At 41.9% G+C, this 10,974-nt stretch overlaps 1 long non-coding RNA gene across 1 annotated transcript in view; it reads right to left on the bottom strand.

Moving 5' to 3' along the window:
- Positions 1-676: 676 nt before the first annotated feature.
- Positions 677-10,974, bottom strand: part of LOC128097514 (uncharacterized) — a 19,674-nt gene continuing 9,376 nt past the window's right edge. The window contains exons 2-3 of the long non-coding RNA XR_008213882.1: positions 2,913-8,452; positions 677-2,699 (exon numbers count right to left, since the gene is read on the bottom strand). This is a non-coding gene — a long non-coding RNA (uncharacterized LOC128097514). The remainder of the gene's footprint in view (positions 2,700-2,912; positions 8,453-10,974) is intronic.

Raw genomic sequence — 10,974 nt, 5'->3', positions numbered from 1 at the left:
ATTAATCTATACCTTGCCACATGGCTTGTGACTTACCAGCATCTTCACATGCTGTTTGTCATCGTGGCGGCTGGCAGTGTCTCTCTGACTCAGCCTTCCACTTCCCAGCTTTATTCTCCTCCTTGTCCCGCCTACACTTCCTGCCTAGCCAATGGCCAATCAGTGTTTTATTTATTGACTAATCAGCAACACATTTGCCATACAGAACATCCCACAGCATCCCAGCATTGAACAAAATAGAGAAAGATTTTGGTGCCGCACCCCCAGTGTTGGCATCAATAGGAACAGCATGGTTTCTTCTGTACCTTGTTCCTCTTGTTCCTCACAGCCTAGCAGGAATAAACTTTTTGCTGAAATCTAAAGGAAAATGTTTAGCTTTGGCTATCAACAAGGAATCCACATACACATATGTTGGAATCAGCCAGATTGCATATACACAAGGCTACACAAATTCTGCTAGCCACTTTTTTTGCACTATTATGCAAAGATCTGGCTATTGTTTAACTTCCTCTGCTGGGAGAGAATGAAACTAGAAATGTTCAGATTTAAATGGAAGGAAATGTATCCTCCATGTCCTATTCCCACTTGTATAATTATCCAGTGCATTGCCCCATGTTTTTATGCATACATCTCTACACATATGCCTTGCGGTAGTTATGAATCTATTCAACTACAATTGAAATGAAAACCCAAGAAAGGAAGCCAGTTTATTAGTCTCATTCAAAAAGAAGCCCAGGGAAATAATTCAAATGTCCCTGCATCAAAGATAAAATGCAACATATACATACAGACAGTAGAAGTTTATCCAGCTGTTAAAAGAGTGAAATTATTATTTATATTACACTATGGATGCTCAGTGACAACATTATACTAATTAAATAAGCTAAAAACAAAACATAAAAGACCAAGGATAGCCAAAGCAATCCTGATCAAAAAGAATAAAACCAGAAGTATCACTATACCTGATTTCAAGTTATTTTACAGAGCAAAAGTAGCAAAAAACAGTGTTGTGCTGGCTGTAAAGCAGACATGTAGTCAACTGAACAGAGTACAGCCTCAAATATAAGCCCACACAGCTCCAGGAACTTGATTTTTTTGACAAAGATGACAAAAATATACATAGGGGAAAATACAGCATCCTCAGTAAATGGTGCTGGGAAATTGGGTATCCATATGTAGAAGAGTAAAACTAGATTTCTACCTCTCACCCTGCACAAGAGTCAACCCTAGATGGGTCAAAAACCTAATATAAGACCTGAGACTCTGAAATTGGTAGAGGAAAAAGGAGGGATAATTTCAAGATACAGCAAGGACTTTCTAAACAAATGACAAATTGGATTTCACGAAACTAAAAAATAGCAATGGAAACAAGTAAAGACACGACCGATAGAAAGGGAGGAACATCTTTGACAGAATAAATATCTAGGCTATACAAAAAAAACTTAAAAAGGCTAATAAACATATAGACATCGTCCAAAGTCACTAGCCTTCAGAGAGACGAGTCTACGCTGCCATTTGGTCTTAGCCCAGTGAGAATGGAAGTCATTAAGAAACAACAATTGCCCAGCACTCGGGAGGCAGAGCCAGGCGGATCTCTGTGAGTTCGAGGCCAGCCTGGACTACCAAGTGAGTTCCAGGAAAGGCGCAAAGCTACACAGAGAAACCCTGTCTCGAAAAACCAAAAAAAAAAAAAAGAAAAAGAAACAACAATTGATGCTGTGGAGGATATGGGCAAAAGGGGAACGCTTATTCACTGCTGGTGGGGGTGCAAGCTAATCCCGACACCGTGGAAAATTGGTGTGGAAGTTTCTCAGAAAACTCAGCTAGATCTACCATATGACCTAGCTCTGCACTGTTACCAAAGGACTCAAGTCACCATATCATAGAGGCACTTGCCCATTAATGTTTACCGTAGTACTGTCCACAATAGCTAAGTTATGGAATAAATGGACGTGTTTAACAGTAGAGGAAGGAAGACTGAAAATGCAGAATTACTTAATGTCCTAGTTAGCTTTCTGTTACTGTGATAAAACACCATGACTAAAAGCAACTTGGGGAGGAAAGGGTTTATTTCAGTTTACAGCCTATAGTCCACTGTGAACAGGAGTTGGTGCAGAACTCAAGGCAGAAACCTGGAAACTGGAACTTATGAACACTGCTTGCTGACTTGCTCCCCATGACTTGTTCAGTTTGCTTTCTTATACTATCTAGGACCACCTGCCCAGGGTGGCATTACCCATAATATGCTGGGCCCTTCCCCATCAATTATTAATTAAGAAAATACGCCACAGACTTGTTCATAGGCAATCTAATAGAGACACTTTCTCCACTGAGGTCAGATGACTCTTCCTTGTCATGTTGACAAAAACTAACTAACTAACTAGCACATGTACACAATGGATTTTTTTCATTCCTGTGAAACGAAGTTTGAAAAATGGATGTAACTGGAGATAATCATATTGAACTAGTCAGCAAGACAACTGCTGTATGCTTTCTTTCATTTGTAGTTCTTAGATCTTATGAGGATATATAAAATCATGTATGTATGATATGAAAGTAGAAGCAAAGGGGGTTATTAGTGGGGGAGATTGGAAAAGGGTAGAACAAAGGTATGGGGGGACTATGCTTGTGTGACAAGTATACAGTGAAAAACTTAAAAGGCAGATGGGTCAGAGGGATGGCTCAGTGATTAAGAACACCTGCTGTACTTTGCCGTAAGACCACACTCACTGCCGGGCGGTGGTGGCGCACACCTTTAATCCCAGCACTCGGGAGGCAGAGGCCGGCGGATCTCTGTGAGTTCGAGGCCAGCCTGGGCTACCAAGTGAGTTCCAGGAAAGGCGCAAAGCTACACAGAGAAACCCTGTCTCGAAAAACCAAAAAAAAAAAAAAAAAAAAAAAAAAAAGAACACCTGCTGTTCTTCCAGAAGACCCGCCCAAATTCGGGTCCCAGTACCCACATCAGGTGGCTTACAACTGCCTGATACTCCAGCTCCAGGGGAATCGCACACCTTTGCCTCCCACAGACACCTACACTCTTGCGCACATAGCCTCATGCAGATACACAGACTGACATAATTAAAAAGAATAAATTAAATCTTTTAAAAAGCCAGGCACAAAAGAACTTATGATTCTACTTATACGAGCTCCTTGAACTTGTCAAAACATGAAGACAGAAAGTAGAATGGCTGCCAGAGGTGAGGGGTGGGGCTGAACACAGAGCTGGCTTTAAATGGGAACAGAGCTCGGAATGACGAAAATGTCTTAATGGATAGTGATAATAGTTGTTGCACAGTGTGGCTGTGTGTCATGCTACTGAACTGTTCGTGGATGTACACTTTACCCAGAGACAGGCTGCACACCCTCAGGTGGTGAGGCTCAGTGCTGAGGCTCAGTGACATCACCAAGATCCCAGGCTCTTTCAACTTTTGAGTTGACCATGTACTGCTCTTGCCCTTGTTTGATCTGGAGATGATTGCAGCCTCTCTAGAAGCTGTGTCCATGTACTGGGCAGCAAAGGCCAAACATAATCTGCTTGCCAAGCTGTTTTCATTCACGAAAGGAAACCCAGGGGACTGTCTGCTTACAGTTCTCTCTCCTAAACCTGATCACATCATGTCTCAGCACAGAGCCCGGGAAAACTAGCAGTCAGCTGTGTAAAGTCTAACACGGCATGGTAAAGGAAAGCTGCAGTCTATGGCTGCCCGATTTTCCAGTGTCTGCCATAGAAATCCCAAGGTTTGTTTGCTTTTTCCCTGAATAATATTGTACTGCATATTTGCTTTTACAAAGTGTTGCTTTTTCTTAGCAATATGAACTAAAGCATCCAGCGGTGGCGTCTGTGAATGCCCTTGGTTCCTTTAGCTACTACATATGCTCTTTATTATTCTAAGGCACACTTCCTCATTCACACTTTACAGCCTGGAAAATTGGTATGTCTCTTACAGTTGCTGCCAGTGAGGCAACAGAAGAGATGCCATTGTCATCCACTGCTGGGTATGCATCAAAACTCACAGAATGGAGGTTAGCAGCCCGGACTACTGATGGATCTGAGTCTGTGTGCCCTTTAGGAGAGTCTGATTTAGAGATGAGGATTTAAATTTTAAATTTAAATTTTTTATAGCACTTTTTATGTGTTTGTACACATGCACATGCACACACACACATACACACTCACGTTTGCATATATCATAACACATGTGTGGAGACCAGAGGACAGCTTATGGGACTTAATTCTCTCCCTTCACCCTGTGGGTCCTGGGGATTCAACTGAGGTGATTTTAGCAGCAAGCGGCTTTACCTCTTGAGCCATTTCACTGATCCAAGAAGAGAATTTAGCTATGTCCTAATCAATTCATTTCATAAACATTTTCCTTTTTGACGCATGCAAAGGGATGGTGCACAATTCTAAATCTGCATCTTAAGTCTCAATTAACTTTCCCAAGAAGTATGAAATAGAAAATTACAAATGGGCACAAAAGTTTTGGCCATAGTTTAATTAGACACATTTTCTTTCTTAATGATACACAAAATGATGATGTCTGTAGTTGCTGACACCCCTGCAGATGATATAACATGTTTTTCTACACTGTGACTAGCCCTTAGCTCACTTCATCGTTTCCTTTTTTTGGTAGGTATTTTGATTTGTGTGTGCATTTAAAATATGCTTTGGTTAAAACCTTGGTCATGCTTCATTCTCTCTCTCTCTCTCTCTCTCTCTCTCTCTCTCTCTCTCTCTCCCCTCCCTCTCTCTCTCTCTCTCTGTGTGTGTGTGTGTGGTATATGGACTTGAGTGTCCCTATGCCCATGCATGCACAGGCAGGAGCTGGATGTTGGGAGCCTTCCTGGGTCACTATCTGCCTTATTGCCTTGAGACAGGGTCTCTTCCTGAAGAGGAAGCTCGCCGAGTAGGCTAGTGAGCTATCTGCCTGTCTCTGCACCCCAAATCCTGATCTTACAGGCAAGCCTAGCCGTGCTCAGCTGTCTCCATGGGTCCTAGAGAGTCAAAGTCAAGTCCTTATGCTTGTAGAGCATGTATTTTTTCTCACTGAGCCATCTTTCTAGCTTCTCATGTTCCTTCTAAACTTCTGTCCAAGAGAATTTCTGTAGCTAAACAGGACTGTGAACTCTAAAATCCCTGTAGCTATAGTCCCCCCAGAACAGCCGGACCGACTCACACTTCCTCCAGAAAGTAAGAGAACCCATTTTCTCAATCAGCTTGAGTTTTTGCTGAATCTGCTGTCTTAACTAGAACCTCATTTTGTTTGCTGGACTTTTTTTTATTATTTATTTGGTTGGTGTTCTTGTATGTGTTTTAGTTATTGCTTACTTCCCTGTGTATAAATTACTCCATGTTTTCTTCACTCGTCCCAGAAGCAGCCATTTCTTCAATGGGTCCTTTTATTAGAAATGAAGATACTGGTGCTAGTCATGCGAAGTCAATTTTTACATAGTTAAAATTCCAATCTTGTCCTATGCGGCTGTACTTTATGTATCTTTCTTTGTGTGAGGGGGCAATGCTGTGAGTTGAACTTAAGACATGCTTGTCGAGTGCTCGACCATTGCACTACACTCCCAGCCCTGCTTTGTACATCCTACATTAGAAAGCATTGCTGTCCTTGACCGCTTAAACATGTTCTATTTTTAGTTCACTACTTGTATGTCTTTTATATGTGGCTTTAAACCCCAGATGGAATCATTCATTTTACATGATGCAGAGGAGAAATGTTAATTCTTTATTAAACGGATGGCTAATCTCATTTGTGGACTTAACAACTCTCTCCTTTGCAGTGGTTCTCAACCTGTGAGTCGTGACCCCTTTGTGGGTGTCCAACAACCCTTTCACAGGGGTCACCTAAGACCATTGGAAAATATAGAAATTTACATTATGGTTCATAATGGTAACAAATTATAGTTATGAGTGGCAACAAAAATAATTTTATGAGCCGGGCGGTGGTGGCGCACGCTTTTAATCCCAGCACTCGGGAGGCAGAGCCAGGCGGATCTCTGTGAGTTCGAGGCCAGCCTGGGCTACCAAGTGAGTTCCAGGAGAGGCGCAAAGCTACACAGAGAGACCCTGTCTCGAAAAACCAAAAAAAAAAAAATAATAATTTTATGAATGGGAGTCACTACAACATGAGAAACTGTATTAAAGGGTGGCAGTGATAGGAAGGTTGAGAACCATTGTTTTACGGTTTTAAATGTTCCAACACATTCAGAAATCTGTTGTGGGCTTTATTTGATTGTATTATGTAGATTGAATTCCTATAAATTTATAGAGTTTTTTGCTACCTGGTAGGGTAAATGCCATCTTGAGTCTTTTGAAAAATGTTCTTTGCTATTCTTGATCATTTTTTTTTCCAAACAAATATTAGGATCATCTAGACCAAGTCCATAAAAATGTCTTTGGCATTTTGGTTGATGTATGCCAGCTACTACTAATTCAACTAGCTCTCAAATTTAGTATGCAAAGTGATCTACCTGGAAGGTTTATGGTGCCCAGCCTCCAAGGTTCTGTTTGGGTCAGACTTATGAATTTAATCTTTGTTTTCAACAAATGGGAGGTAAGACAGCTGATCTAGAGTCATCTCTTGAGAATCACTGTTCTGCAGGACCTTCTTGATTATCTTACCATCCCTACAGCCTTTGAATACAATGCAAATGTACAGCATATGTAAGTACTTGCAACAGATCAACAACTGTCTTATCCTCCATAGCTAGTATTTATGTAGAAACTTCAAACAATTTTTTTATTTATGTATGTATTCTATGTATGAGTGCTCTATCTGCATGTATGCCTGCATGCCAGAAGAGGGCATCAGACCTCATTATAGATGGTTCTGAGCTACCATGTGGTTGCTGGGAATTGAACTCATGACCTCTGGAAGAGCAGTCAGTGCTTTTAACTGCTGAGTCATCCCTCCAGCCCTAGTATGTAGAAACTTTTAATTGGTTTACATATATAAAAATCAGCCGGGCGGTGGTGGCACACGCCTTTAATCCCAGCACTCGGGAGGCAGAGGCAGGCGGATCTCTGTGAGTTTGAGGCCAGCCTGGGCTACAGCGTGAGATCCAGGAAAGGCGCAAAGCTACACAGAGAAACCCTGTCTCGAAAAACCAAAAAAAAAAAAATCATTCAATGTTGTCACATTTTCATGATGTGGGTATTCTGCTTTATACTATGATACACTGTAGTCAATAAGATTTTCCAGGAATATTTGAGTTTCAGAAATTTTGCTTCATTATTGTCAATATCCATCAATAACTTCAGATTTTCTAATATTTTAGCATTTGAACTACATCTCCTAGACTGTCTCTACCACCAGAGAGTATATCACCAACATCTTCTATAGTACTCATCCTAATTTAAAATATATTTTTTAACTCAAAATATAATTGTCATCTCCCCGCTTCCTTTACCTCTCTTATTTTTTCCCATATTCCCATCTCCTTTCCTCTCAAATTCAAGGTCTCATTTTCTTTGTCATTGTTGTGTGTGAGTGTGTGTGCATAAATATAAAAAAACAATCTGATGTGTCCATTCAGTGTTGCTTCTGTGTACGATCTCAGGCTGACCACTTGATATTGGGTAACCAATTGGGAGGTGGTCATCCTTGGAAAGAAGGAATTCTCCCAACCTCAGCATGCCTGAGTTTCCTATAGTTCTTTGTGTAGGAGTGGGGTCCCCTGGGATTTCTCCTTTCTTCATTGGCAAGTCTATTGGTGCTGTCCTTGTTCAGGCCTTACTTGCCATATTTATTGAGGCACCATGGGTGGAGGTTCCCTGTCATTTCCGGGTCCTCTGATTCTCACACTCTCTCTGCTCCCTTGTCCATCATATTTCCTGAGCCTCAGGTGCAGCTGTGTTATAGATGTATCCACTGGGGCTGGATCACTTGTACCCCATCATGCCTTGTTCTTTACCTTAACCAGCTGTGGTTTTCTGTGATGGTCTTTGTTAAAAAAAAAGATGACTTTTTTTTTTTTTTTAAAGAAGGCGGGGTTACACTTATCTGTATCTCTGTGCCATATGACTCTATCCCAAATTTTCTTTGTTGCTGTTCCAACAATACAGTCCTATTAATGCAAGGATTTCAGAGTATCTCTCTTCCTGTGCTAACTTTTGGTGAATTCTTCCACTTGTAGCCCCTTTGTTTGGGGTGGCTATTTCTCAACTGGTGTCCCATCCTCTATGCCAGAACCACCTATTAGATCAGAAGTGGATTTCTAGTCCAAAAGCAGTCAGCACACATGTTGTTAGCTTGTGCTTGCTTGAAACAACGGGCTCAGCCTGTTTGTTTGCTTTTTGTCTGGGTAAACAGGAACCCAGGGTGAGGACACTTCCACTCTTACCATAGGCTGGCGTGATGGTGGTAGTGATGTCCATTATGGCTGAGTACAAGATAGTCAAGCAGAGGAAGCAGGCTGGGAGTTGGAGGAGAATGGAGCTCATCTACAAGAGAAAGAAAGAGAAAACACAGAGAAAATAAAGAAAGAGAGACATGGGAAGACACACTGAGAAACTGGTTATGATGGCGCCTTCCTGTAATCTCGGCATACAGGAGACCGAGGCAGGAGAGTTGGAAGCCAGTCTGGACTACATAGCAAGACTGTCAAACAAAAAGAAAGAGAAGGAAGGATTGGTAGCCTGAAGCGAAATAGATGGGGATCAGTCCCTAGTGGCTTTTAATTAGCTGCACGTCCTGCTCAGGCTGGTTTTGCAGTTCTGATTCGCCTCAGATTAAATAAACATCCTCCTCTGGCAAGTTTGGATGAGACTCTGTTACTTGCTAGAAAAGGACTTTCTAATATCCATTCTCAGTTAGATTTCAGGGACATTGTCCACTCAAAATAGTAACAGGCAGAGAGATAAATGAAATGCCAATTTGCAAAGAACATCGTGATTTTTCAGAATGCTGCAGCATTCAGGTTAGATGCCCAGTTCATATTCTTTCCTTCAGAGAGCTTTTGTGGAAACCGGCTGCTCTGTCAAGACTGCTCTGTAAGCCTGGGCCAGAGCAAAAAAGCTGTGCTTAAAGCTATTCTCAACAAACTGTCGGAGTACAGTGCAGTGCTCATAGCCACGGTGGGAATGGACTGGGCTGTCTTAAGGCAATTGTCCAACGGACCAGTTTTCCCTTGAGTTACTCACCTTTCTGTTGATCTTGCTCTTCTGCTAATACTTTCCTTGGAGAACTTATAATAGCTTTGTTATCGATACATGTAATAGTATTTTTATTTGCCAGCTCTGAGCTAAGCCCTCTGTATGCACCGTCTCATCAAATCCTATTAAGTAGGTGTTACTCCACTTGACAGATAAGATTGAGCCATGTTAAAAAACCTGACCAGGGTAATTTGCCTTCCTGAGTCAGGAAACAGAGTAAGACGAGATGCAGAAATTGTGTTAGGGATCTGACTTGTTACCCTGGCCTTAATCGTTTTAAAGTTAGCCTGCTTTCTTGATTTGAGGAGAAACACATGGTCAACTGTGTTCATAGCAGCTTGTCTTCATGGGGCACAAGCCAATCTTCAGTATTTTAAATCAAAAGCACTGATCATTTACTGAGGTTGAGGCTGGAAGTTCTTGTTTTCTGTTTGTTTGTATTTTCGAGACAGGGTTTCTTTGTGTTGCTCTGACTGTCCTGGAACTTGCTTTGTAGCCCAGGCTGGCCTCAAACTCAGAGAGAGATCCACCTGCTTTTGTGCCGGAGTGCTGGGATTATCAAGGCTGGTAGCTTTTACCTACCCTATCAGGTAGGCCGCATTAGCTCTCTCTTAAGCAATGAGAAAACAGATTCAAGGTAGATAAAATACTCCATGTGGAAATAAGTAGTACAGGCCAGGCCCCCTTGCTACATACACCTTCTGCTTTCCCCACACTTTATTGCCTATCATTCAAAATTTGTGATCTGAATTGATTTCATTTCCTAGCACAGCAGTTTTCCTTTGATTGCATTCTCATTTAAGAATACTATCTTTAAGGAGTTCTAGCACAGAATTACATGGAAAGCTTACGTGCAAATGGTGAGTAGCTTTGGCTTCTGGAATGGTGTGTCATAAACTTTGTTTCCAATAGAATGCAACCCCTCCCCCCTCATTCTCCCCACCCCCCCCTTCACCCCACCATCAAGTCTGTTCCCTGGCTCTCTGGGCAATTTCAAAGTTCCTGGGACACCACACAAGTCCTTGTTAAAATAAGGAACAAAAAGCAGCTATAATTCTTAGTCAAGAGTGTTCTATAGGTGCTTCTGCCCCCACACCAGGGAATGTTTGGGTGTCTCTCTATTTTTTTCTGCAGTCAAACCCCTGGATGATCACCTGTTTAAAGATTGTGGGTGACTGGATGTGTGACTCACACCTGTAATCCCAGCATTCCAGAGGTGGAGGCAGGAGGATCTGACATCCTCTGCTACAAGTTTGAGGCCAGCCTGGGCTAACAGGAGACCCTGTCTCAAAAAAGCAACAAAAAAGTTACACATATAAGTATATTACCATATAAGGCCCAGAAATTCTACTCCTAAGTATGTATCCCAAAGAATTAGAAACAGGTTATTTAGGCAACATATTTAGGTATGTTCAGAGAACCAGTTCATATTAGCCAAAGGGTGGAAATAACCCTTACAACATCCACCAACAGATGTAAGAACAGAAAAGCAAACCATAGTTTGTTTACACATGCAATGCCATCCTATGTAGCCATAAAATGCAATGAAGTGTGTGAAGCATGCTACAACCTGGAATAACCTGGATTCTTTGACCTAGCCAGACAAGACCAGGCCTGCTCCAGGAGGCTTAGGCAGGACATTTGTAGGTTCAAAGACTGCCTGAGCTAGAGTGAGTTCGAGGCCAACCTGGGAAGCTTAGGCGTGTATACACACACACACACACACACACACACACACACACACACACACACACACAGAATTGCCACTCAAAATGCCCAAAAGGCACACGACTCCATTTATATGAAATATT

This window comes from Peromyscus californicus, unplaced genomic scaffold (genome assembly GCF_007827085.1).
Source record: "Peromyscus californicus insignis strain IS unplaced genomic scaffold, ASM782708v3 Scaffold_5__1_contigs__length_169319896, whole genome shotgun sequence".
Lineage (NCBI taxonomy): Eukaryota > Metazoa > Chordata > Mammalia > Rodentia > Cricetidae > Peromyscus > Peromyscus californicus.
The sequence above is the reverse complement of the archived record's forward strand: the minus strand, read 5'-3'. Positions and strand labels throughout refer to the sequence as shown.